This window comes from Calidris pugnax, unplaced genomic scaffold (assembly GCF_001431845.1).
Source record: "Calidris pugnax isolate Ruff unplaced genomic scaffold, ASM143184v1 scaffold76, whole genome shotgun sequence".
In the NCBI taxonomy this organism is placed as follows: Eukaryota; Metazoa; Chordata; class Aves; order Charadriiformes; family Scolopacidae; genus Calidris; species Calidris pugnax.
The window spans coordinates 1,816,006-1,841,340 of NW_015090827.1; the positions used below are offsets into that span (position 1 = coordinate 1,816,006).

General features: G+C 44.6%; 1 long non-coding RNA gene across 1 annotated transcript in view; it reads right to left on the minus strand.

Annotated features, from left to right (window-relative positions):
* Window positions 1–20,638: 20,638 nt before the first annotated feature.
* The window catches only part of LOC106886986, a 32,213-nt gene continuing 27,516 nt past the window's right edge, over window positions 20,639–25,335 (minus strand). The window contains exon 2 of the long non-coding RNA XR_001411772.1: window positions 20,639–23,879. This is a non-coding gene — a long non-coding RNA (uncharacterized LOC106886986). The remainder of the gene's footprint in view (window positions 23,880–25,335) is intronic.

Here is a 25,335-nt window from a genome sequence, read left to right on the forward strand (position 1 = left end):
ACATTTTCAAAATTAAGGATTCGGTGTTTCTTTACAAAACAACTTTTTGTTTTGAGATGCCTTTCAACTTTCTTTGAAATAAAATTGAAAACATTTTTTAAAAAATCTCAATTTCAAAATAACACAGTTCATTTTGGGGATCAAACAGAATATTTCATTTAAGTGGTCAGAAAAGCTTTTTCCTCTTTGGAGCTGCTGATGAATCAGAAAAATTCTTTCTTTCCATGACTGATATATGCTGTGTTGAAGCTGCTTTGATATTTGATATTTATTACCTTAATCTTATTTGTGCCTTAGCATTAGTGCCTATAATGGCTCCATCCTTGCCTGATGTTAGGAGTTTAAGTGCTGTGGGCCTGAACGGTGGTGGGATGGAAGCCCACTTAGGGATCACCAATACTGTTGAGATAAGCCAAGAAATTATGATGGGACTGCTGCCCTACTAGACAAAAAAAAAAAAAAAAAAAAAAAAAAAAAAAAATCATCTTGGTCACTGATAGTCTCAAAACATGGGCATAAATAGAGGATATAATAGTAGTGAATCTTAATTAAAGGAGAATCTGAATGCAGGAGAAAAATAAACTCAAAAGAAATGGAGAGATCTTATGACATTCAGATTAACCTTGAATCTATTTAAAATCATATCTGAGAGCTGATGAACAAGGTGTCGTATTTTCAATGACTAATAAGAGTAATCTTGAGCCAGAACTGATCTGAATTCAGGTATTTGTTTCCCCTTTTGGGAAACAACATATGTTAGTGCTTTGAATAGGCTGACTTGTGACTACAGGAAAGCTGCCCGTCATCTGCATTTTATGAGTCCATCTCTTTTTTTTTAATGCAAACACCAGGGAATGTTGGTCTTTGTGTGGCTGGTTTTCAATGCATTAAGAAAAATACTTTTTTTTGGAAAAGAAAAGGAACCTTTTGCCACCAGAAACCCAAAATTATCACATTAGGACCACCCTGGCTGGCTTCTCTGTGGAGTTCTAGCTTCCAGCAAGTAGTATGGATACAGAAAGTTGTGTTTAAACTGAGAAGGCTTATATAGTTTTGTACTGGAGATTTTGTTTCTCTATTTGGCTTTAAAATAGCAGTCATTATCAAAGTGAGTATCACACAGACATTACTATTATTGCTTAGGGAAGTATTATCTCCCATTTTCAAGGAGAAAACAGAGTTTGGCTCCCAAAGTCCAAATGTTAGGAAGGGAACCAAAGTCTTTGGACTCCCAGCGTTGCTGTGACAGCCACAAGCCTATTCTTCTCATCACGGGCTGCTGCAGGCATTGAAGCTGGAAATCTGCCCCCTTCTCTTGATTTTTGGCTGTGGGCAGGACAAGGGCAGAACACCCCACCAGAGTGACCAGCCCTGAAATTCCTGCCCAGTTGGATCCTGAAGCTGCCCTCACTAAGCTGCACAATTTGGACTCAAGCATTTATTCTGGGGCTATTTATACTTAACACAATGAAATCTGAACGCACACCAGCGGAGCCTTTGAACTGTATCCCTTCTTCTTAGTGGTCTGGTAATCTTTCCATGGTAAATACGTTGGATACATTGATCACTGCTACAGTGGGTTCAGCCAATTCCACATGGAAAATACCTTATGCTGACACATTGAGAAGTGCCGTGCCTAACTTCAACAGGACACTTTTTTTGGAAATGGGCTTTAATTCTAGCTTAAAAGGACAGCAAGAGCCTGTGTTTCAAGAAATACGAATGGTGGGTTCAGGTCCTCGAGCCAGAATGTCAAGGTCAGATATCTGCAAGCTAATTCAGATGATCTCAGAGCATAAATGGGACACAGAGGATATGGAAAGAAGGAGAAATTTCTTCAGTTTATTCCTACTTGTGTTTGAACTCATGGCTCAGGCAGCCATAGCAACCTTCTCTCCATCTCCTTGTCAGGAGATATGGTTGCATCCTGACATTCTGCCAGGATGCTTTGGTTTGCTCACGAAGAGGCTTGACTGCTTCTGGAGAAAGGGCTTTATTTCAGAGGCATCTTCATCCCCACACCTTCACGCTGCTCTGTCCAAGGGTGGAAACATCCCACATTGCTCTGTTCTGTATGCTGCAGAACAACTGAAAACGTTGGGGAAGAAGAGCTGGTGGGTCATCTAGGCCACCCTCTGCCAACGCAGGAGTTTTCCCCAATAAAGTTGTTCCTGTAGCATGAGCAGTTCTGATCTGGAGCTCTGGGTGAGTGAAGGGGGTCAGGCAGAAGATGTCCGGCTTGGAAAGCTCGTCAAATTCCTCCCCGCTGATGTGAATCCTGCCTGTTTCAAGTTATCTGGTGAGTCCTTTTGTCATCGTGACTAATGACCTGCCAGAAGAAAAGGAAAAAAGACGTATAAAACGGAGCTGCATTCAGGGGTAGGTGGCCATGCCCTGCCCCACCAATTTCCTCACAGCCGAACTGCCGTGGCTGTCCTTTGTGAAGAAGTTCTTTGAAACCTCACATTCAAAATTTCCCATTTTCCTTACAGTATTTTTTATATAGCCGTCATCTAGAAATGGTCTAAAGCTTTACTTGTATCCAAAAAAAAACAACCCAGGCTTTATTTTAAAATGCATCTTTTGATGAAGAAGGCAGCCAGTACCATTAGCAGAAAAGCAATTCAGTTCTTTGAAAACAAAGTTCTGCTCTGAGTTTTTCCTGGGCAAAACCAGATCATACCATTAAGAGTCCATACACTTGGCTTTTCTATATGGATCCTTCAAAATTCTCTACAGAGGATGCAGCTACGCATCTCTTTTACAGAGCTGAGACACAAAGGGACTTTCCCAGGCTGAAAATGAACCCCAGCTCTTCGTCGAGCCAGGTCTCCAAGCAATCTGCTGTCCTTCACCCCACCTGCAAGAGGGGAGAAGGTAAGGAAATAGTCACTTCCCCTCTATCCTATCCAAAAGTTAAGTTCTCCTCACTCTGATCTCTGGCCGCTCATCTGTGTCCATGTGGAGTCACTGCTTGTCTTCTGCAGGGCCTTTTGGAACAGCCAACTTGCACTGTGGCTTGCTTACATTATTATTTTTTTTCTAATCTGTCTCTGTCTTCTTTTTTCTCTCAGTTTTCGCAGCATTAATTGAGCCCCTCTGAGGAGGGGGAAACTCAATGACTGATAATTACCTTGCATGCCATTTAATGAAATTGAAGGAGCACGGTACCATCCATAATCTAACTCTTCTAGCTTGTTAAGCCCTAGTTCTGCGTATTTTCCAAGTGTTAATATTCAGACATAAATGGAAAAAGGTTAAAAGGATTCAGTGAATTTGTAACAAATGTGCCCTTTGTATATATGAATTCTGAGTCGTCTCTACTGGACATGGTGTGTTGGTTAATCTTGCTATGAATACCAAAATTACCTCCTCGTTAGCAGGACTCATTGCTGTTATTACTGTAGCCCAGTGGAAAGGGCATTGACTTAGGTGCTGAGAGACTGAGTTTCCCAGCACATCACTGCTACTGTCCTGCCACTTGTCCTAGGACAAATTCCTGCATCTATTTACTCTTCTGATTCCTTTCCCATCTCCTGCTGCCTCACATATCCAGAGGTGAAGCTCGTTGGGACAGAGAACTCCTGATACACTCGGTGTCAGGTACAAGGGAGCCTGACCTCAGCTGATGTCTTAGTGAAGTAGCAACAAATGCCCAACAGTCAAGTTCCATCCAAAAGTAATGAACATACTCAAAACTGAGCATACTCTGTATTGAAGTGTAAACCAACTGCATCATCTACAGTTTCAGCAGTTTTAGGTTACCTGGTGCAGGACATGGCACATTCTGCAGCAGCTTCCCCTACATTTTAAATACGGAGGTCTTTAATAAATAAGCATTGAACAAAAGCCAGCACAGCTGATCCCATGCCTTTTCAGTTTTACCTCCCATCCAGTCATCCCATCACTTTCCATGCACGGCAGATTTTTTGCACTAAAAATGAAAAATGAAAACTCAAAGGGAGAAGTTTTCACGAGGGAAGACTGAGAAGTGATCACAGGTTACCTGGAGTGTGAGAGAGTGAGTGACCAACAAGAAAAGGAAAAAAAGTGGGGAACAGGGGAGAAGAGAGGCAGCACTTTTTTTATTAAGTGCCGTCAATGTTTAAGGCATAAGGCAGAAATTCCTGAACCAAGCAATTCATAGTTTAAGTGTTAAATTGTACCTTTAAGTGGAAAAAGCCCAGGTTGAGGCCAAGAAACCACTTACTGAGATTTCTCAGGACATTTTCCAGCAATCCTGGGGTCTGCCTTCCTCCCACCACCCCGGTGGAAAAGGAGGGTGTCTCTATAAATCACATCTCCCTCAGAGCTGTGCCTCCACCCACACGGATGTCCTCCAGTCCTTCCACAACCGCTGTTTCACCACCAGAGCTGTGTCTCCTCCACTATCAGGAAAGAGTCAACAGCAAGAGAAGTGTGGTGGGGCAAGACACTGCCAATCTAGCAAAGGAGTGAAACCATAAAGCCGTACCTCCCCTGTGAAGAGGACCACAGTTGGTGAGCAGCAGATAATGTGAGCACAAGGATTGTTTAGGAAGGCCCATCATCTGTAGCTAAGCTGTCCTCTCTACAGCTGGGTCTGTCATGTCCATGTACGACCTTCTATCAGAAGATACCTGCTGTTTTCTGGAGTGTTGATGCTTGATCATTGTTACTTTGGGTGGTTTGGGGCTTTTTCACGTAGCTGATGAAGTTTGGTCACTTCTGGTTGCACCTCAAGTATCTACGGCAAATCACAACCTGTGCCTGCCTTGGCCAATGCAGGGCAATGGCCTTTAGGTCATTTGAACCCTTCATGATCCCATCCCAGAATACCTGAATACTTAAGGGTTTCTCTGAAGTGCAACAACTTCTGTGGTGGAACAAAAGTGTGAGAAAGACCTTGTGTACCTGCCCTGAGGCCTGATGCACCTCAAGCAGGAACGGCTTCACCATGGAGAACCTACACACCCCAGGCTCCGGCCCACTCTGTGCTAATACCTGGACATCTACAAAACAACAGCAAATGGGTAGCCTTCTCATGAAGGATGTGGGGTACAAACACGACATGTAAAACCCTCTGAAGCATTCCTGATGTCATTCCTGAGCCTGGAGCCCAAGTGAGGCACATAACCTCAGCCTCAGTCTCTCCTCAGCAGCTTCATGTGCTCGTGGGTGTTTTGCCTGTGTTTGTAATGAAAAGCTGACTTTTGCCATCATCTGAGAGCGCTATCATGTGTTGGAAACAGAGGGAGAAAAGAAAACCACAACCCCGTAAGCTGAGAAAGCTGCAGAAAGGTAGTGAGCCCTCCAGACGGAGCTCTTGGAAGCCTGTTCTACCACAGAAAGCAGATAAAATCTAGCTGAGGACAATCATATTTGGCCTAATATGACCCCTCCATTTAGAGTAAGATTCAGGAAGAAATATGTGGCCTTGCAAGCACTGAAAGGTATTAAGGCATCCACCCTAGAAAGGGCCATTAAGCCAAAAAAGCTGCTGATTGGAGGTGTTTGTTTTCTCTACCCATATTTTTCATACCAGGAAATGTAAGACTTTTTGTTGCCGTTTCAGAAAATGCCAAGGTTATAATGTCTACCACGCCAGAGTATGAAACAAAAAGAAAATGAGAATTCGCTTCTGGTTTACAGCTGTTGTCCCAATAGTTGTATATACACCAATAAAGCATTACAATGGTCCAGGGAGACTCATTTGCCAAGCCACAAGTACATCACGCTCCAGAAATAAAGAAGGGCCAAGAGAAGAAAAATCAGCCCTGTTGGAACTGTGTTAAAAAAGCCTCCTTAGCTTGGTTTGAAACCAAATACGCTATCGCCGGTCTTGCTAGTCTCCCACCTCCCAAACCATGACATTAAATATAAAGGCACTAGGTATTTTTATTTGCCTTCTACAAGCCCCAAAGGTTCAAATGTACAACCTCCTCCCTGCCACCATGAGGGCCTAGCACATTTCTTTTCAAACAAAAGCTGAGATTATCATGTAATTAAGTGGCTGTAGGCACCGAGCCTTGAAAAATACCCTGTAGAGGATCACTTTAAATGATGAAAGATGGTGAGAGAGCCGACGGAGAAGTGTGGCGAGGAGATCCATGGTGAAGGCCAAGGTGAGAGTGGGGCTGGTGACAATCTCAGCTGGCCCACGGCAAGTGGGGGGGGGTATGTCCTACGAGCCCAGGAGGAGAGAGTGGCAAACACACAAAACCTCCAGCCTTGGCACTTGGCCGCAGCTCCATCTGCAATTCCTCCGGGAAATCCTGCTGAGATTTTTGGCCGGGGCTTTGGAATAAACTGGAGAGGAAACTTCGCCGAGCCCTCCGCCTGTTTGGAGAGCACTTTATAAGTTTATGCTGTGCTGACTGAACACTTCTGCAGTGGAAACACCAGCCGGGAAGCTTCTATAGGCAGGGCCATGGAGGTTTGCAGAAGGTTGTGCCAGTAGAAGACAGTCTGATGAGCTGGGGTTCAAGGCGGCTCCTCTTTTGGCACCAGCTTTTGCAGATCTTGTTCCCTGGCTCTGGCAGCTGCGAGTGGCGGTAGTTCCCCGATGGGGAGATGGAATCTGTTGTTTTCTCTCAGGAGAGTTACTAATCTTTTCAGCTACATAAATACACTTCTATTATTGTCTGAGTAAATTGCCTTAGAAAACTGTTTCTTCAGGAAAAAAAAAAAAAAAAAGCTGAAATTTCTTAAAAGGAAAATGCCAGTATATTTTTCATAATTATTCCAGTACTTTTTTTCTACAATTGTTTATGGTAAAACCTTGATCGTTAGGAACCGGCGTATAAACTGACATTAACACACCTGCTTAAGAAGCTGAGTTTACCTGATCCTAAATAAAAAGCGAGGCTTGTGCACCCCAGTCTCCTTTCCTCCTCTGCAAATCTCACCCCAATTTCTTCCCAAATGGTCACCCACCTTCGTTCGTCATTACATTTCTCTCAGCTGACAAGGAGCTCTGGAAAAAAAAATAAATAAAATAAAAAAGATTATACAAGCCCACTGTGGGCATCGCACTCCAGTGCTCAGTGCTCACTTCCAGCCCTTCCCGGAAAGATTCCAGTTCAGCAAGTTATTTATCCAAACGCTTCGTTCTGCACACAGCAGCCTGCAGCAGGAGAAGTGATATCTGGATATGAAAAGGTCTGAACCCCCCCAAAAATGAGGGCAGAAGCCAGAAGAGGGACTGCTCCATTTCATACACAGCGTTAGGTGTTTGTAAGGGTATTACTGGAATTAATAACCCTTTCAATACTTAAAACCAGGCAGCCTTTTGAACCATTTCTTTTGTAAATCGAAACGGGACCACGCAACTGGCACTATTTAAATGCAATTTCCAACCAAATGCTTCATTCTGCACACAGCAGCCTGCAGCAGGAGAAGTGATATCTGGATATGAAAAGGTCTGAACTCCCCCCCCCAAAAATGAGGGCAGAAGCCAGAAGAGGGACTGCTCCATTTCATACACAGCGTTAGGTGTTTGTAAGGGTATTACTGGAATTAATAACCCTTTCAATGCTTAAAACTAGGCAGCCTTTTGAACCATTTCTTTTGCAAATAGAAACGGGACCATGCAACTGGCACTATTTAAATGCAATTTCCAAACAGGTCTGCACTGTCATTTCACCAAGAGGTTTGTGAGTGGAAGGATGAGAAGTCCAGAGCAGATCTGTGGAGATGCCTAGGGCTGTCTGACAAACCCACCTTTATATATCATAAAATATTCGGTCAGAAAAGAACCCCTGCCTAAGCGGGGGAACTGTAGGCAAATCCACACCTAATTCATATTATTAATTTTAGTATCTGGACTTACACCTGAGGGGTGTCTAATGAGCACAGTGAACAGATGCAGTTTGGATCTATTATCCACAGGTACATTTATTTGTTATCAGGAGACTAATAACACCCCAACAGCAATTTGCATGGAAAATTCCTACCTTTAGCTGCAGTTATTTAAAACCATAACAGTGGAAGAGGCTGTAATAATTTTTTTTTAGTCTGACGCTGAAATTACCTGCCCAAACAGCAGTTTTACATACCAGGTCCCATTTACATCTATGGGGCCAGGAACTCCCACGAAATTCCTAAGAAACTCGTCTATTTGCAAAATTGCAGCTGGATGTGAAGCTGTGCCCCTGAAGACTCTGTCACAAGTCTGGGGACAGTTTGCCCCATGGAAACCCCAGCTCCTGGCAGGAATGGTCTGGCAGAGTATCAGCTCTCTTTTCTTTGTTTTTTGAAGCCTCAAACCTTTTTGGTTACAGAGCAAAGCTCAGCCATGTAATCTCCTAGAGGCTTAAAAATCAGAAATCTGATAAAATCAAGCCCCTGTTTCCTAGATCTAAAAATCCTGATTTTTTAGATCCTGATATTTTTTTTTTTTCAGATCCTGATTTTCAAGCCGAGCTCCTCATGCCAGGGAGCTCAATGCTGGGTTTTTAAACAACTGGGACCACGAGACCGATTGAAGGGTTCCCAGCATCATCGACGGTGCATCTCCCAGTCCTGGCCCCGGTGCCAGCCATCTCTCCATCGCAGAGTTCCTCAAAAATACGTTCCAGCTGCCAGCCCGAGCGAGAGGAAGAGAGGCAGGTGTCGTGTATTCACAGAGAGGACCCTGCCTATTTATTTTATAACCTGATGTTTTTACTTGGCAGTGTTAAGTTTCATATAAAGCTGTCACAAAGCCTTTTAGTAAATAGGGGAGGGAGGGAGCAGCGGCAGCTCCCGACCGGAGCCGTGGCTACCAGGACCTCTCCGCTCCTGGTCCACAGCTTCAGGAAACCACCGTTGCTCCTGCTGAACTAATAAAAGGAAAGTGTTAAAACATAAAAAAAGGCCGTGTTTGCCTTCCCCAGTCAGCGTGTCGTTGCGGTAAGAGGTGTCTGGGAGGGCCGGGGAAGGGGGATGTCTCAACCTCGGCGGTCCCAGGTTCACCCTAGGTTTCTCCCCAGGCTTTGCTGGCCACCCCCGAGCGCGGCTGGAGGAGCCTGACACCTTTTTGTGGCAAATGGTGGGAAATCGTTGTCCTGCCGTGCCCCTGGGAGCTGTCACCCCACCAGGAAGGTGGGGTTTGGAGGGACACACACACGGTTTCCCATCAGCAGAGGGGATCGTGACCCTCCCACGCTCCTTCTCTACGGTCTCAGCACTTTCTGGGTGTTCCCTCCCGCTCCCGAAAGGAAAAGAAAACTTCTGCCACCATCACGAGTATTTCTTCCTCCCGGGCCAATTATTGCACCTTTTTCGTCAAGGTTTGAGACAGCAGAGTGACTCCAAGGTGCGCGGTGCCTGCGGGAGGAGGGGGCCCGGGAAGGGCACGGGGAGGGAAGGGGCAGGACCAGCAAAGGCAGCACAAGACTTGAGTCCTTCTGACTCCTTTCCAAAGAAAATAACTCGCAGAGAAACCTGGAATTATACATAAGTCAAGTTGCCTTTTGATATTACCACGTAATTTCCACTTCTGGCAAAAAGATATTTTTTTAAAAAAATTTTTTTTATAATTTTTTCTTTTTTTTTTTTTTTGGCCCAGGCTGGTTTGGAGACGTTTTCCCTTCACCACATTGGCACCGCCGTGTCATTTTTGATAGAAGCCTCATTCACGGGGAGAGCTGGGGCGACCTCGCTCCTGCAGAACGGGGCTGTTTGTTTGAGCCTCTTGAAAGGCCGGGGCGAAGAGATAAACACGCTACACACGAAGCGCATTAGGTGGAGGTGAAACACAGATGATTATATTTAAGAGCTTACAATAGTCGTTAAGAGCTTCTAACCACAGCCCCTGGCAGGGCTGGCCCTCATCTTGCAGTGCATGTCTTGGCTACATCCTCGGCCCACTTTCTGTTTCTCCCCCTTGAAACGGGGCCAATCTTGTCAGTCTGGTGGCAATGAAAAAAAAAATAAAAGAAAAGGAAAAAAAAAAAAAAAGGCCAGAAAAATCAACTCTGTTAATAGGATTATAAGATTTGGGGAATATAATGTTGTTGCAGATCATTTATTTTGAAAGCTGATTTCGCTTTAGTGAAAACAAGCTCAGCCCTGCACACTGGGGGTTTACAGCCATTATGCCAAACACAATCATTGCTGGTTTGAAAGATGTGATTGCTTTTTAATGTGGAAATTTCACAAGGTTACAAAAGAGGAAAAAATTAAACTCCTTTCTTATAACAAAGTCACTCTGGGATACGCGCTACAATGCCCTGACAATGTCCAGATACTCTGACCGCATTACACATCAGAAAGGTAGATGAGTGTGATTTACACCATTTCGCAATTGAGGGTGGGTTGTTGGGGTTTTTTTTTTCTTTTCAAAAGAGCCGAAGAGTTTTGAGAAAAAAAAATAAAAAAAGAAAACCAGCGCTTTGTAAAAAAAATGCATTCGGAATTGCACAAACACAGCCCAGGGGTCGAGAAAGTAGAGGGTGGATGAGGAGAGAGATGGAGGGATAAAAGAGGGGATAACGGGATCTCCCCCTCTGTGCCCAGTAGCTCGGGACCCAGGGTGGGTGCCCACTGGGCAAATTCAAAACTAAGCTCCTCCTCAGCACAGCAGACAAATCTTTATATTTGTTAGACATCAGAATAATAATAATAATAAAAAAAAGAAAGATAATCAGCATCCCCGGCCTTTTCAATAGCAACCTCCCCAGGGGCTTAAATATATTCTAGAAATAATGGCTAAGCCCCATTTTCCTGGGTGTTAGAAGATGTTCTGTCACCATCTCAGAAGAACCATTGTTGTGACAAAAGCCTCGTGGCACAGCCCAGATGGGGCTGAGCGGGGAAACAGGCACCAGCAGGAACATCCCAGTCAGAGGAATTCGTCGGGAGGGAGCAAAAGGAAGGAATTTTTCCAATGTGCTCTTAAAAGAACCGTGAAGGGGAGGAGGTGGGGGGGCGGGGGGAGCTACCCCTTTTTGAGGTTGGGGGGGGGACACACGTTATTTGGGGGCTCTCTTCTCCTTTGGTGGTGCTTGCTGCAGCCTGTTGTGGGGAGAGCTCTCCCCAGGGGAAGGGGCTGAGGGAGGGGGTAGATCCGGGGGGAGACACAAAGGATGGAGCTGAAGCGCTGCCTCGGAGCCGGGGGATGGAAATGACACGTGTGCCACGGAACCTTTTTCTTTTCAAAGCAATTTGCTATCATTATATTGCCCGTGCATTTCCAATACATGTCAGCCTGCTCTCTTTTAACTTGGCGGGAGGGGAAGGTGCTTTTATTGCAGGGCTCCTTGCAGAAGCTCGCCAGACATTGCCATTATTACATCTGCCGGGCACGGCACGGAATGATGCATCTTTATTAAAGGAATGGGGTTAGAGTAAAGCAAATTCGTTCAGTCCTTGTTAGAGAAGGCTTTGAGCAGGCTCTGGAGGGTTTTATATACAGAAATATTGCAAATTTTAAAAGGAGGATGGTTTCTGACCCTGCAGCTTCAGTTCAGCTTCTGGATGGCATTACCGAAATCATTCAGCATTGTTTGCCTGGACCCTGTCAGCGGTGAAAATCCAGGAAACTGCTAGAACAACGTTTATTGAGGATTTCAGAAAGTTGTAAATGACGAGACTCCCATTAACCATTTCTATTAGGATTCCTCTCCTTGCCTTCACTAACTGTTGGGGGGACACTGAGTGGTTATATATCTGTGTGTGTGGGAGGAGAGGGGGGGCAAGGCTCCAAACAGTAATTCAGATTTCACTTTTTCCCCCCGATGGTCTCTCATTCACATGCCAAGGGATGGGGCTGATCCTGCACCACCCTGCCTGGGCTGATACCTTCTGAGCCGTAACGCCCACCGGCAGCACAGGGAGGATAATTTAATCTCCATTTCTGCATTTCCAGCCATCAGCACACAGAAAACTACTATTTTGGTTCTCTCGTCCATCTGACCCTGGTGCTGGTTCAACCCCAAACTGCCCGAGAACGGCAGAGCCCTTCCTCCAAACTTCTTTTCCCTCTGTTCTTGCAGGGGAGGTTGGTAGCTGGAAAGGGCCTTTTTTGGTGGGAGAACAGCCAAAACCAGCTACCTCTGGCTGTTTAGCTTTGGAGCCAGGATTCCTAACGGCACAGAGAGGCTCTGCAAATTCCTTGGTTTCTTCTGCAGAATTTGTGAAGATGACATCAGCCGCCTCCTCCAAAGATGGCAAAAGGCTACTGGGGACCAGAGAAGTCTCACCCACTCGGACCCACCACCAGCGAGCAGAATGGAGCACCGAAAAAAACCAAAACTATATGGGGAACTTTCACAACGCAAAGCTGGAAATCATCCTGCAAAATGTGGTGAAGGAGCTGGGTTCAGAAAAAACGGCAACAATAACGTGCCACCCCCTTGCATCTGCTCTTTCATCTCTTGGAGCCTCCGAAGAGGCCCTGGCAGAGGAAGGTGGTGCTGTCGGGTCCCAGGTGGCAATGCCCGTGATGCCCCTCTCCATAATAACAGAGTCCCTGGGTGGTGATGCCCGTGATGCCCCTCTCCATAATAACAGCTTTAGAAGGAACTTGTGCAGAGTTGGGGTTGGGGGATAGAGAGACCTCAACTCGCCCTGTGGTTCTTCAGGGTCTCCCCTGAAGAAATCTCAAACGGTGAGGAGCCTCTCTCTTTCTCCCTCCCTTTGATTTCTTCCCCTTTTGCACAGAAGCCCCACCAACAAAATGAAAAGCGCAGCTTGAAGCGAGCCCCCTGCTCACAGGTTTTTCTGCTGGCATGACAGGCTATCGCAGCCTTAATGGCAGGCTGCTAGACTAGAAGCAGTCTTTCATTGAGTTTGTCTTACTGAGAGGAAAAACTGCTTTGTGTAATAACTTTATGGTAAATGTTGGCAAAAGATTTGCACTGCATACTGAAAGGGAGACATTTCTGACCACAGCTCATGAACCGCATTTATTTACTCTGGCATTTGTCCATTATTTGTTCATAGGCTTTCTGTCTCTGCTAAATGTGTTCCAATTTTGGGAGCTAAATCATTGCCAGTAGTTTCCAGGACATTCCGCTAGGCTAAGCAAAATTGCCCTAAGCAGTTGTCAGAAACCACTGGAGTAGTATTTTAAATACAGAGTATTTGAAGAAAAGGAAAGATACTGAGCGTCCTATCTGCCTGGATCCCGTGAGTTGTGCAAAGTTCAGAGAAGAGCAGCAGAGGGATTAAAGCAGTGCCTGTCTTTCCTGAACCCTTTTCCATCATTTAATGACCCGATTTGATTTTAAAATGAGGAGAGTAATTAAAAAGTACATATGTATTTGTCAGCAGTTCTCCAGATAGAAATCACGCACAAACTTCAGTTTGGAAAATCCTACTGATTTACCCTTTAGTAAAAATTAATTACAAAATACAGGAGGAAAGCCAGGGCTGTTAAAACTGCCACTCAATTGTTCTCAGATGGCAATATACATTACAAAAATGTATATTTATAGCTCAGGAGGGATAATAATATGGGAATTGCTTTTCTGGAACAGGCTCCTGATCCATCTGCTCGCTGTCCTGTGTCTGATGGAGTTCACAATAACCTGGTGCTCTTGTCCCAAACCTGCCCTGACCGTGGCCTCATGACGACGGCAGAATAACCCCTAAGACAGGGAGTGACTGATTTGAGGTACGAGTTCCTATATTTTTCTCTAATGCTATTTTCCTTGGCATTAAGTATTGTAATTTCAGATATTCTTATTGTCCAAAGGAAAGCTCAATGCTTCTTTGGATTTGGTTGGATTCCTGGCCTGAGTGGTATCCTCTGGCAAAGTGGCCCAGAGCCCGTGTGAGCCCCCAGAGAGCAGGAGACTTGCCTCCTACTCGTGCTGTGGAATTAGCTGCCTTTCATTTCCATCAAGTGGCCACTTTTTGCTGTGTACCAGAGGGTACGCCGATGATTATTTTTTTTTCTCTTACTTTTATCATCTCCCTTGCTTTTTTCTCTCCCTTTCAAAGAGAAACAAATCCCAAAGCTTTCCCATTTCTGCACCAATAAGTCAGAGTCATTTCCAAGTTCATTTCCAAGCCCCCTCTCTTACTTCTGCAGACAGAACACCCAGTCCCACCTATGACGTGCTGGGGGAAATGGTAGCAGTGATTTACCTGGTGACGTTCTGCTGTCGTGCTCCTTATCCACCCCATTAAATCCATCCGGGCTTTTAATCCACAACTTCACATAGAACATCCTCAATAAACAGCCAGCTAGGATCCTCCTCTAAATCAGTGTTTAAATCGAGGGCTTTTTTAAAGAAAAAGGGATTTCTTTTTCCTTTCAATATGTATATAGAAATACTTTATCAACGTCGACTTGCAGCTGTCGTTTTATTACTCATTAGTGTGTTTGTAATTACACAAACCTCCCCAAAATGCTCTTTTTCACACAGTGAAAAAACCCGCTATGTCTTCTGTTTATTTTTCATCACACTGCCCACTTGTACAGTAAGTTCAGTAGTAATAGTAATATAGTAATAGCAGTATATAATAAATAATGACACTGATCCTGGTAAATGGAGCATCTCAACGGTAAACCTTTTCCTTTGACAAAAGCTAGCCATTTAATCCCTATGTGAGTAATTGTTTATTCACTAGGTATAAAGAGTACTTTGCTCCCTAGCCGGTTTTGATTGATGGAAATATTCGGCTTAACTTGCATGATGATTTGGGGTTTTTTTGCCTTGGCTTCATGTGTGTATTTGGTTAGAGGCTCACGGTAAGGACGGATGTCTCTGCCCACACCACTGCAGGCATGGGCGAAGAGTCAGAGGGATTAGGGGGGGTACCATCTCTCAAAATATATGACAAACCTGATCTGTTCACATATTCCCGTCACTGTTTTATTTTTACTTGCCATTTGATGAATTTAATGGGTGCAGATAAGATTCACGCTGGTCTCTGAATCCCAAATTATCCCTGTGTTTTTAAATACTGGTAGTCTGAGCATATTCCTAATGCTTTAAATATTATGTCTTCTATCTCCTAGCATTTTTCCTATTCCCATCATCAACGAGGAAATGCAAATGTTATTCTATCACTTGGCAGAGGTAGGTTTATACTGTATTCATTTACTTTTCATTTACCAGCTTCCATCAGTGACACCTTTGTTTCACATTCTGTCCCATCACACCACGAAAGAGGAGGCAGGGAATAGGTAACTTTCCAAAGCCTCATGGAAATCTTCCTTTGCTCCCCTTGAATTCCTGTGAGCCCAAGCAGTGCTCTGATTCCCTTCAAGCTTCTGATATATCCAAATAAAACGTTTTTATTCTGTTTGAGACCCTCAGCTGCTTGGCCCTGTAAAAAGCTTTTTTGACTTCCCAATTTTCCTCTTGCTCATTCGGGGCTAAAAGGCAGCACCGTTGCCCTTCACTCACGCGTTGGAGCCTATTTTCTAACCAAAAAAAATAAAATCAAATAGAAGGGCTGCAGTGGGAAAGCAACGGCATCTGGAAAAATCAAACAATGTGAATTAATACATTCTTTGTGGGCTGGAGGAAGCAAGGGAGTCAAGGAAGGCCTTTGGATGTTATGTTTTACAATACCTCTGGAGGCCCAAGCCCCACTGTAGGATGTTTTCTTCCTGCCTTCGGACAAGCTGAAATTAACTGGTAATAACACACAATTAAAAGCGCATGTGTGTGTCTGTGAGGGGAGGGGGGGGGTGTCTTTGCTCTAATTCTGCTCCTCCTGTGCATTTTAACTTTCAAACTCAGGCAGCGGCGAAGAGGAGACAGACAGGTATACACAGCAGCCACATCAAAATCTTGGTGGGGCAGGGGGAACATTTGACACCTCCTTGTTCCAATGCCCCCTGTCTGCTTTTAATTTCACTAAATCGCTCCCGTCTGGGGATTGTATATTTTCAGTGGCCTCTCCCAGCGAGGCAGAGGTAGAAGGTTAGTGTGCCAAACCCCAGCTATGCTCCAGCTTCACAGGAGGCAAGAGGGGAGCCAGCCCCTGGGACCAGCCGTTCCCCAAACTTCACTCAGGTCCAGAAGCCACGCCAAGAAGTCTCACTTGCCCTCCCCCCTTTCTAGCCATCTTGCGAGGGAAGAAGTGGGCAACCTGAGCCACAAAGTGGGTTGGCAGGCTTTTTACATCGCTGCTTTGAAAGGTATCATCGAGGTCTGTGTGACTGAAAGGATCCTCCTGGGTGAGTGAATACTGCATTGCAGTTGCTGCTCAGGACATGGACCTGTTGGAGCAGGTCCAGGGGAGACCATGAAGACGATCAGAGGCTGGAGCCCCTCTGCTATGAGGACAGGGTGAGAGAGTTGAGGGGGTTCAGCCTGGAGAAGAAAAGGCTCCAGGGAGACCTTTCCAGTCCCTAAAGGGGCTCCAGGAGAGATGGGGAGGGACTCTTGATCAGGGAGGGGAGTCATAGGACAAGGGGTAGTGGTTTTAAACTGAAAGAGGGGAGACTGAGATGAGCTATTAGGAAGAAATTCTTTCCTGTGAGGGTGGTGAGGCACTGGAACTGGTTTCCTAGAGAAGCTGTGGATGTCCCATCCCCAGAGACATTCAAGGTCAGGCTGGATGGGGCTCTGAGCAACATAATCTAGTAAAAGATGTCCCTGCTCACTGCAGGGGGGTTGGACTAGTCCCCTCCAACCCAACATATTCTATGATTGTATGACAACAAGGACTTTGTTGGCCTGGGTAGAAGGTTTCCTTGGTTTTAAGAGAATCTGTGCCTGAGTACCTCCAGGGAAAGGGTTGGCTTGGAAGGGCAACCTGAGGAGGATTTCACTGGCCAGCAGTTGGCAGAGTGGAGCCTGGGCTCCTGTCTCTTGCCACTGAGGCCAGGGGAGACGTTCTGCTCCTGGTTTTGCTGAGACAAAAACTTGGGCCTAGCACAGAAACCTTAAGTGATCTTGGGACGAGTCGCCTCACAGCAATGAAAGCTAACAACACCACAATGTTATACAGAGGAAAAAAGAAGAGCTCCTCAGTCATCTTCTCCAAGGCTGAAGGTCACTGTCGTTGGACATGACCCTGCAACCCTCCTCCTGTGAGCATCTCACCAGAGCAATCCCCTCACCAGCACTGCATAATAATGATTTCAGATACTAATCCCTGAACAGAAATCTTTCTCCGCACATGGAGGCGTGTGAGGACCTAAAGCAAAGCCAATCCCCTGGGTATTAATTTGCACAACTCCTGGACACTTGTTTACTTGTGCATGGACAGGGAACAAAATGCTGGGCAGCCTCCAGGCACGTGTGGCTGCTGAGGGGGTTGCAGAGCTCTGCCTCTAGGAGCCAGGGGGTTAAAATAACCCAGCCAAGAGACACCATGAATTACTTTGGCCCACCAGAGGTCCTCTTGGGAGGAGCAGTGGGGATTTGGAGCTCCTCTTGAGAGGAGGAGCGAGGATTTGGCCTCAATAGAGCAAGGAGCCCGAGGTGGTAGTATGGTGCTTGGAGAAATCACATTGCGTGGCCCCAAGGACGCAATGAATGACTTGCACAATAGGCTCGGGGGAGTATGAGAAGATAAGATACCTGAGCCTATTCCACTAGAGCTTCACTACTTGAAAACACGCTTTTTTGAGATCTGAAGGATATTTTTTTTTCCCTCCCCTGCCCTCAGTGAGTTCTCTGTGAATTGAGCATTACAGTGGCTTTGACTGCAACCATTATAATCATTTTCCAGTGCTAATGTTGTGGTTTTAATGAAAGGAAACAACAAATGGGGTATCGACTCATATACACAAATCTGCACTTCATTTGCACAAAATAGCTTCTGGATGGCTTTCCTCCATGTTTTTGGTCAACACCACTCTTTTTGAGAAATGATCAATGTCTACAACTGTTTGCTCTTCCACAGATAAAGCAGATGCTATTCATTACTGCCTTTGCCATGCATATATTGCTACTTTCCCCAAAGCAGCCGCAGCGGGTCATGTGTTTATTTTTCTTTAAATCCTTTTGTTCTTAAATCGCTCCACTTTTGCTTTCAGGATATGATGAATGATTAATGCCGTAGTAGCAGCATTATTGAATTAGGAAAGTCGCTGGCAGCTTCCAAAATCATTGAGACAACCAACAAATAAATACAAACCACCTCCCTACAGCCGGAGACAGCGGAGCAGTGGCGGTGGTGTGGAGATAAGGAGGAGGTGATGCTGATGTGAGCACTTCTAAAGCCATAGGACAGACGTGTGGTTGCTGACATGTAAATCACAGCAGCTCTGATAACAGCACAGATGTTTTGAACAGTCTTGCGTCGAAGTGATGCAACTGCAACAAAAACAATGTCGAGGCAAACTCAGAACTGGTGTGGGCATTTGGAGGGAATCCCTTTCTCTGGGAAGTTACGTGATCATAGGGCAAAAGGATCATGCATGGGTTTATGGTTTGGGTTTATTTATTAAAGGACACGGATTTGGAGTCAGATGCTAAAAGGTAGGTGTTGGGCACCTCCCAGGGATTAGAGCCAACAGCTCACCAGGAAAGAAGAGAGATTAGAGATTTCTGGAGTAACCCTTTGCAGTCACCACTGGAAGATCTGTCGGGTTTGCAAGCAGCGTTAGCCCACTGTTCGCAGTGACACTGCAGCATGTAATAGGGTAAAATTCCACTTAAATGGGAGCTTGCATGAAGCAGGAAAGCAGGATTAAGTTTGTTTTCCTACATTCTAGCTCAGGAGGCTCTCTGCTAGTTTCCTGAGGCAGCCCACCAGGTTTCTATGTGGCTGTGCTCCACCACAGCACCCTGGTGGTCAGCGGGGCCAGCCAGGTGAGAGCTTGCACCACTGAGCCTTGAAAACTCTTTTATGCAGAAGCGAGGGACTGAAAAGGCTCTGGGATGGTGACAAATAAGCCCTGGCACCTCCAGCTCTCCGTGTTTGCAGTCTGGAGGGAGGAACCTCGGTGGCCGTGGCACGGCGTGTTGTTTGACAGCAGTAACAACCATGGCTTTCCTCACCCGGGGCTGCCCCGGAGGGCACCACAGGGCTTTCTCCCTGACTAATTCTCCTCCCTGTGGCTCTGTTTAGCATTTCTATAGATATCAAGAGACTCATGTTCGTTACTTCAGCGTACTCCTGAAAATAAAGGGCCCCTTTATTGAGTGCTACAGTTACTTTCCTGGCCTTAAAATCTTTTTTTTTTTCAATTTTTCAACTACTTGTTCCTTATTAGAGCTGGGTAGGAAAAATGGTTTCCCTGCAGAGTGAAAGATCTCACAGTTTCAAGAAGGTCCCTGCTGCTGTTCTACTTCAGGATGCTACCAAGGACTTTCAAATGGGACCTGCTTGGAGCCAGGGATGAAACCAGGGATGAAGACTCTCACTGGAGCTGTTGGAGAGGCGGGTAAAAACCATTTGTATATAGAAATAAGAGTAAAATTTCCTGTAATCCAAGATCAGCTGGGTATGCTGGAGGGTATGCTGGAGGAGGGTAGGGTCCTTTTGCCCATTTCCCTGGCTGAAGCTGTTTCTCTTTGTACAAGTAATGTCATGTCAGTCTGGGAAGAGACCTGGACCTCCATCTGCTCCTCCCAGCACAGTGATCTCATTCCTGGGCTGCCAGCTCAGGTTCTTTCACTCTCTTGCCTAATGACTGTCTCATCATCTATGCAAACTGGAGCATTTCCAACAGGAGGAATTCCTGTTTTGAAGCTGTCAGCAGCCCAGAATACACCCAGGCTGTAGGAAGCTGAATTCCATGTGCCCGGGTCAACTTAAAGAGGCTATAGCTCTGTGTGGTTGGCTGTTTTGGATCTGAATGTCCTACCCAGGAACTTCTGGCTGCCCTGAGGCAGTAAACAAAGGTCTCTTATTTCAACCATAAATTCACTGAACACATGAACATCTTCCTATTGAAAGTTCTGGGACTGACAAATCAGCATTTAAGGACATTATTTCAGAAAGCTCCCAGCTGCCTATGTTCCCTGTCACCTTCACCTGTAGATCTTCAGTAGGTTCCTCCACCTGGAAGCCTTTGCTTTTCTAAGAATCTTTCCGTAAATTGATTCAAGGAAAAACATTGGAGGCTGCTTCATCAGCCTTTCCACAGCCCAGCCTCTGCCTTTTGGTTTTTTTCCAACATGCTTTCAGTCAACCTGTAGCTATACACACCCAGGTGCAACCCTAGAGAGAAGTCTCTCCTCATCCCCACCCACCAGTAGGAAACCCATTGCTGAAATCCTTGGCAGGTTATACATACGTTACACCTCACCAGCTGAGGTGTTACAGGGAGAAACTGGAAGTGCCTTCCATCTGACTAAGTGAATCCTAGATGTGGGCAGAGGGTAAGGACTGTCATGGGCAGAGATGAAGAATGGCTCTGTGCCCTCAAAGACCACAAAACCCATGTGAGACTCAATCAAAACCTCACCCCATAACAGACCCATAGGTCTTTCCTTTATTTCCTCCTCTCACATGTACTTGGAAGTCTCTACTCTTCTAGTACTTGGGTCAAGAAGAGGAAGAGCAAGGGATGCCAGAGCAGAAGAAGTTCAATCACATGTGTGTCCCCTCCACATTCAGGCTCACTGCTGGTTTGATGCTCCAGATATAAAGAAAATCTCTGCAGATATTCTTTTTGTCCTTGGAATGAAGCTCCCCACTGCTAGCCTTGGGAGACACACAAACATCCCGGCTGGGCAGGAGCTCTTTATGGATATTTCTAGCGTTCAGAGAAGGAAAAGGAGGAGAAAAAAAAGAAGTAACAAACTACAGCAAGTTTACGGTAATTGCTTTAATGAGGCAAAACCCTTTAGAATGCAAACACGCTCAACAATACACAAAGAAACAATCAAAAAAAAGTGTTTTATACAGGCTGTTTTATAAGAAGGTAATAAAAACAATTGTATGGCACACTCAGTTGCATAAACAGGCTCACCATGGAAGGTGTTTGTGTGAGAGCAGGACTGTGAATACTTAATTGCTTCCATTATTCTTATTTTCAGTACAAAATACTGCAATCAAAACTTAATCTGCGCCTTGATTTTTAAATAAAAAGGTTATATTCCAGTTCCATTGTTGTAAATATAATAAAACGCAGTCCTTCTGTTAAATGCTATTTCATTTCTGACTGCTTGTAAGCAGGTATAACAGTGATTAATATGTACATCTCTGGCAATTTCAAATCCTTTTTCAAAGGCAGAATCATTATTTCTCTTCATATGGAAGGAGAAGACCAAAGCGTTCAAAAGATCTTCATTAATGATGCGACTAGAAGTCCTGGAAGCCTTGGGTGAGTTCCTTCTATGGTCACCAATCCTCTTTGAATCAAGCCCCAAAAGCAATGGGGAATTCAGATCGGTTTTTCATTCACACATCTCTTCTGACAAACCCAGTGAGCACAAAGGAGCAATGTAGGAAAATTTGGGAACCTCAATAAGTTGCAAAGTGCAAACCTGAAAAAAATGTCACCCATTTTCTCACACCTCTCAAGAAGGTAAATTACTCAGATAAAAGGCTTGTATGAATTTGAATACATCTGGTATGTCTGGAACATTGTATTCTACATCTAGTAATTTATTTCTTTTTAAATATGTACTGTTACACTCATGCTTTGGTGGCATCTAGACCAGAGTAATTTTCACACCCTTGGACATAAGAACTCTTATTTTTTTCCCTCTGACTTTTTGTTTTTGGAAAAGATATAGAACTGTCACAGACCTGTTGTGCATATAAACGGTGTGATAGGTCTGAAAAGATTTAGGCAACAAGTGTGTCTTCTAAAAAAAAGAAATTAAAAAAATAAAAAGAAATGCTTTTTAATGGTCTTTACTTTGCAGGCTGAGCATATTGCTGTAACATAACATAAGAGGGTGATAGCAGAAAAACCAGAGTCACTCTCACTGCAAACGGATGTCTCTAGAAAAACGGTGATGATTTCTGGTGCTAAACCAATGGCAAAGCATGACTTTGAACTTGAAATTTGTTGCTCATGCACATTTAATTTACATATTTAATTAAAAGAATGTTCTGCTATAATACACATTAAGAAGTAGCGCTTTTTCAGTTCACTAGGATATGATAATTTCTAGGCTTGAAATTGTCTGACTGTTGGAGTTCCTGTAAGTGCTACATAGACCTCCCTATAGCCTGATGGCAAGATCAACCTTTCCAAGCACTTATTTTTAGGGTGTCCAGGGGGCCAGGAACCCCCAAACTCCACCTGCTGACCTTCCAGCAATGTATCTTACCCTCATGTTAGACAGCAAACCCAGATTGTTTGCTGGCATCCATCAGTCTTCAACAATTAAAGGCAAGAGGACATACTGAGGAGGAATGTGTGTGTGTGTATATGGATGAATATATAAGAAGGGATATTACATATTTATAAGGAATAATGATGTACAAATTATATGAAAATAATATATGTAAGGAATGCATATATAATAGGATGAATGTGTACACATATTTTAAGAATACATGTGTCTGTGTGTGTGCACATCTGCTGGACAAAACAGCTTGGAGGATTTAAAGCAAGTACCTTGATACACCAAACAGCTTCATTTAAGCTGGGCAAATTATAGTTTCTAACTTTCCAGTATATGTATCTCCTTAATCAAGAACCAAATGCCAAACAAAGATTATTACCATACCATGGTCCCATTGAGCTCATTTCTTCTAGCAAACAACAATGGGATTCAAGACCAAAATTTTGCTTGCAAAGTAGTGGGTGTCTGGGCTTGGATTACATATTATGCAACAAGATCTAGCACATTAATCTGAAATTTTCCGAAGAAATCCAGAGCGTGCTTCCCTCTTAGTGTCAGATTCTTCAAGGTTCAGAAAGCAAGTCTGCAATCAGAAATCCAAACACGCCAAGACGATCTATAATACGCTATGAAAGTGGAATTGAAAAGACAAGTCATTCAGGCTGATGAGGTGGATGGGTGTCTGGACGCACGCTGAATATCATCTGCTAACAACAGCCATCAAGATCGAGGAGCCTGGCAGGGGCAGACTGAATTGATTCCAAAGTTACTTGTGAGCTAACATCTGCTTACAGATGTTCCCTGAAGAACAGCTAGGAGCTAGTAGCGAGGAACTTTCAATAAAAACTAGTCGGAGAGGCTTGGCCAGGTGCCACCATGTGATAATCTGACTGATCCTAAACGCGTTGGCTCTAAGGTCCTAAAGCAGAGTTTTGCCAATTTGTGTTTGTTGTCAATTTTTCCTCCTCAATCCCTCACCAGAGATCCCTCATTACCGGTGACGGTGGAGGTAGTCCCAGATAAACCATACACTGCTCCTTTGACACTATCCTCATTTGGTTTTCCCCTTCTCTAAGGAGAAGCTCTTTGTTTTTGGAGCTCAGTTAAGTTCTTCCACCAACCTGTCTACATCTGCAGGATGTCCACCTGAGTTACCAAATAACGTTTTGGGCAATTCTATGATTCTATGCATTGACTTTGGGCTTGTTTGGTATCATATTATGTACGTTAAATAGTAGATGAACTATTGCTTTCTGGAAGCCAACCTGCAGTCAAAACAGGGTGCCTGATTTGGCCCTGTGTGATGTAGCACATCAGTGACCACATCTCCATCACATGTAATATCTCTCATTCTTACTCAAGGAGTCTGCACACTGATAAAATGCCTAAGAAAGGTTTTACAAAGCATAGAAATCTGTGACCAGAAGGTGTAAACGGGCACAGCAGCTACGGTCAGTCCTCATTTCCCACAGCTCTGCCCCTCTACCTCTGTTTTTATCACGTTGGCTTTGGTAAAGTTGCTCACTGAAGGAAAAAAAAAAAAAGAAAAGACTGCCTCCGTAGAAGAAATGTTGCCAAAAGCAGTTTGCATCATATGCTATCTGGAAGCTATTCTGTGAAACATCGTAATAATTGCTTTTCCTGGACTGAGACACTTATTAGTAGCAGCTAAAGTTAACAGATTGGAAGACTGCCTGAAGATGATGGATGGGTTTTCTCAGATTGTAGATTTCTGGTCATTTTCCACGGTAGCTGTAAATTTAAAAATAATATAAAGTTAAGCAGTGGTAGAATAGAAGTCACAAATATTAGACAGCTACTGACTTGATCATTAATCATCCTAAATTAACGTTAAAGTGTTACATATGATGAGCCAGATTTTGCCCTGGGGTGCATACAGAAGTTTCTCATTGATTACAAATGGGAAACGGCACATGTATGTGAATGCTGAATTTAGCCAACCACTTGCTTATTTTGCTGGATTTTTTTTTTACTACTATTTGAGGGAGGTGGAAACATTTCCCTTTTTACAAATCCCCTTTCATACTAGTGACCTGAAAGAAAATGATGGAGACATCATCTGATTTGTAGTCCATATCCCAAGTTACTGCAACAATATCCCTACTTGTGTTCAAAACAGGAGCATCGATACCCTTCAGAGTTCAGGAGTCCTTTGATCTGCCTGATGTCTGCTTTTGAGGTGGCTGCAGTCAAAAAGGAATTTACCACTGGACAGAAGGAAGACTTTCATCCACAGCTGAAATTCCTTCTAGGCTAAACCACCGTTTTTCATAGGCTTTGTCCTTATTTACCTCGTTATTTTTTGACAAAATCACGTAGCTAAGTGTCGTCTTCAGGTGAGTAACGAGAGAGGAACTGCCAGGGACACACAGGTAAGAAAAACCCCAAACCAAAACAATCCCCCTCCCCTTGCCCAGCAAATCATATGTGATGCAAATGAAGTCTTGCACTCAGAGATGTGATGACAATTCCTCCCTTTCTCTGCACAACGTGGAGGTCAGAAAAGCTGCAATAGCTTCAGCAAGGTCACAAAGATACACGGACCTTTGCCTTGGGAACATTTAACTCCCCTCAGCTCCTTTCACACTTACCTAACACTCTTATACTAATTACATATCAGTTGTGCTGCATTTACAGAGTCACAGAGGGCTGGAAGGGACCTCTGGAGATCATCCAGTCCAACCCCCTGCCAGAGCAGGGTCACCCAGAGCAGGTCCCACAGGAAGATGTCCAGGGGGGTTTGAATGTCTCCAGAGAAGGAGACTCCACCACCTCTCTGGGCAGCCTCTGCCAGGGCTCTGCCACCCTCACAGCAAAGAAGTTCCTCCTTATGTTTAGGTGGAACTTCTTATGTTCCAGTTTGTGCCCGTTCCCTCTTGTCCTGTCCCTGGGCGCCACTGGAAAAAGCCTGGCCCCATCCTCCTGACACCCACCCTTTCAGTATTTATAGGTGTTGATCAGATCCCCCCTCAGTCTTCACTTCTCCAGACTAAACAGACCCAAGTCCCTCAGCCTTTCCTCATCAGAGAGATGCTCCAGGCCCCCCATCATCTTTGTAGCCTCTGCTGTCCCCTCTCCAGCAGTTCCCTGTCCTTCTTGAACTGGGAAGCCCAGAACTGGACACATTTAGGTATATTTATGTTATAAAAACTGTTAGAGTTAATATAAAATAGCTACAGGACCATGT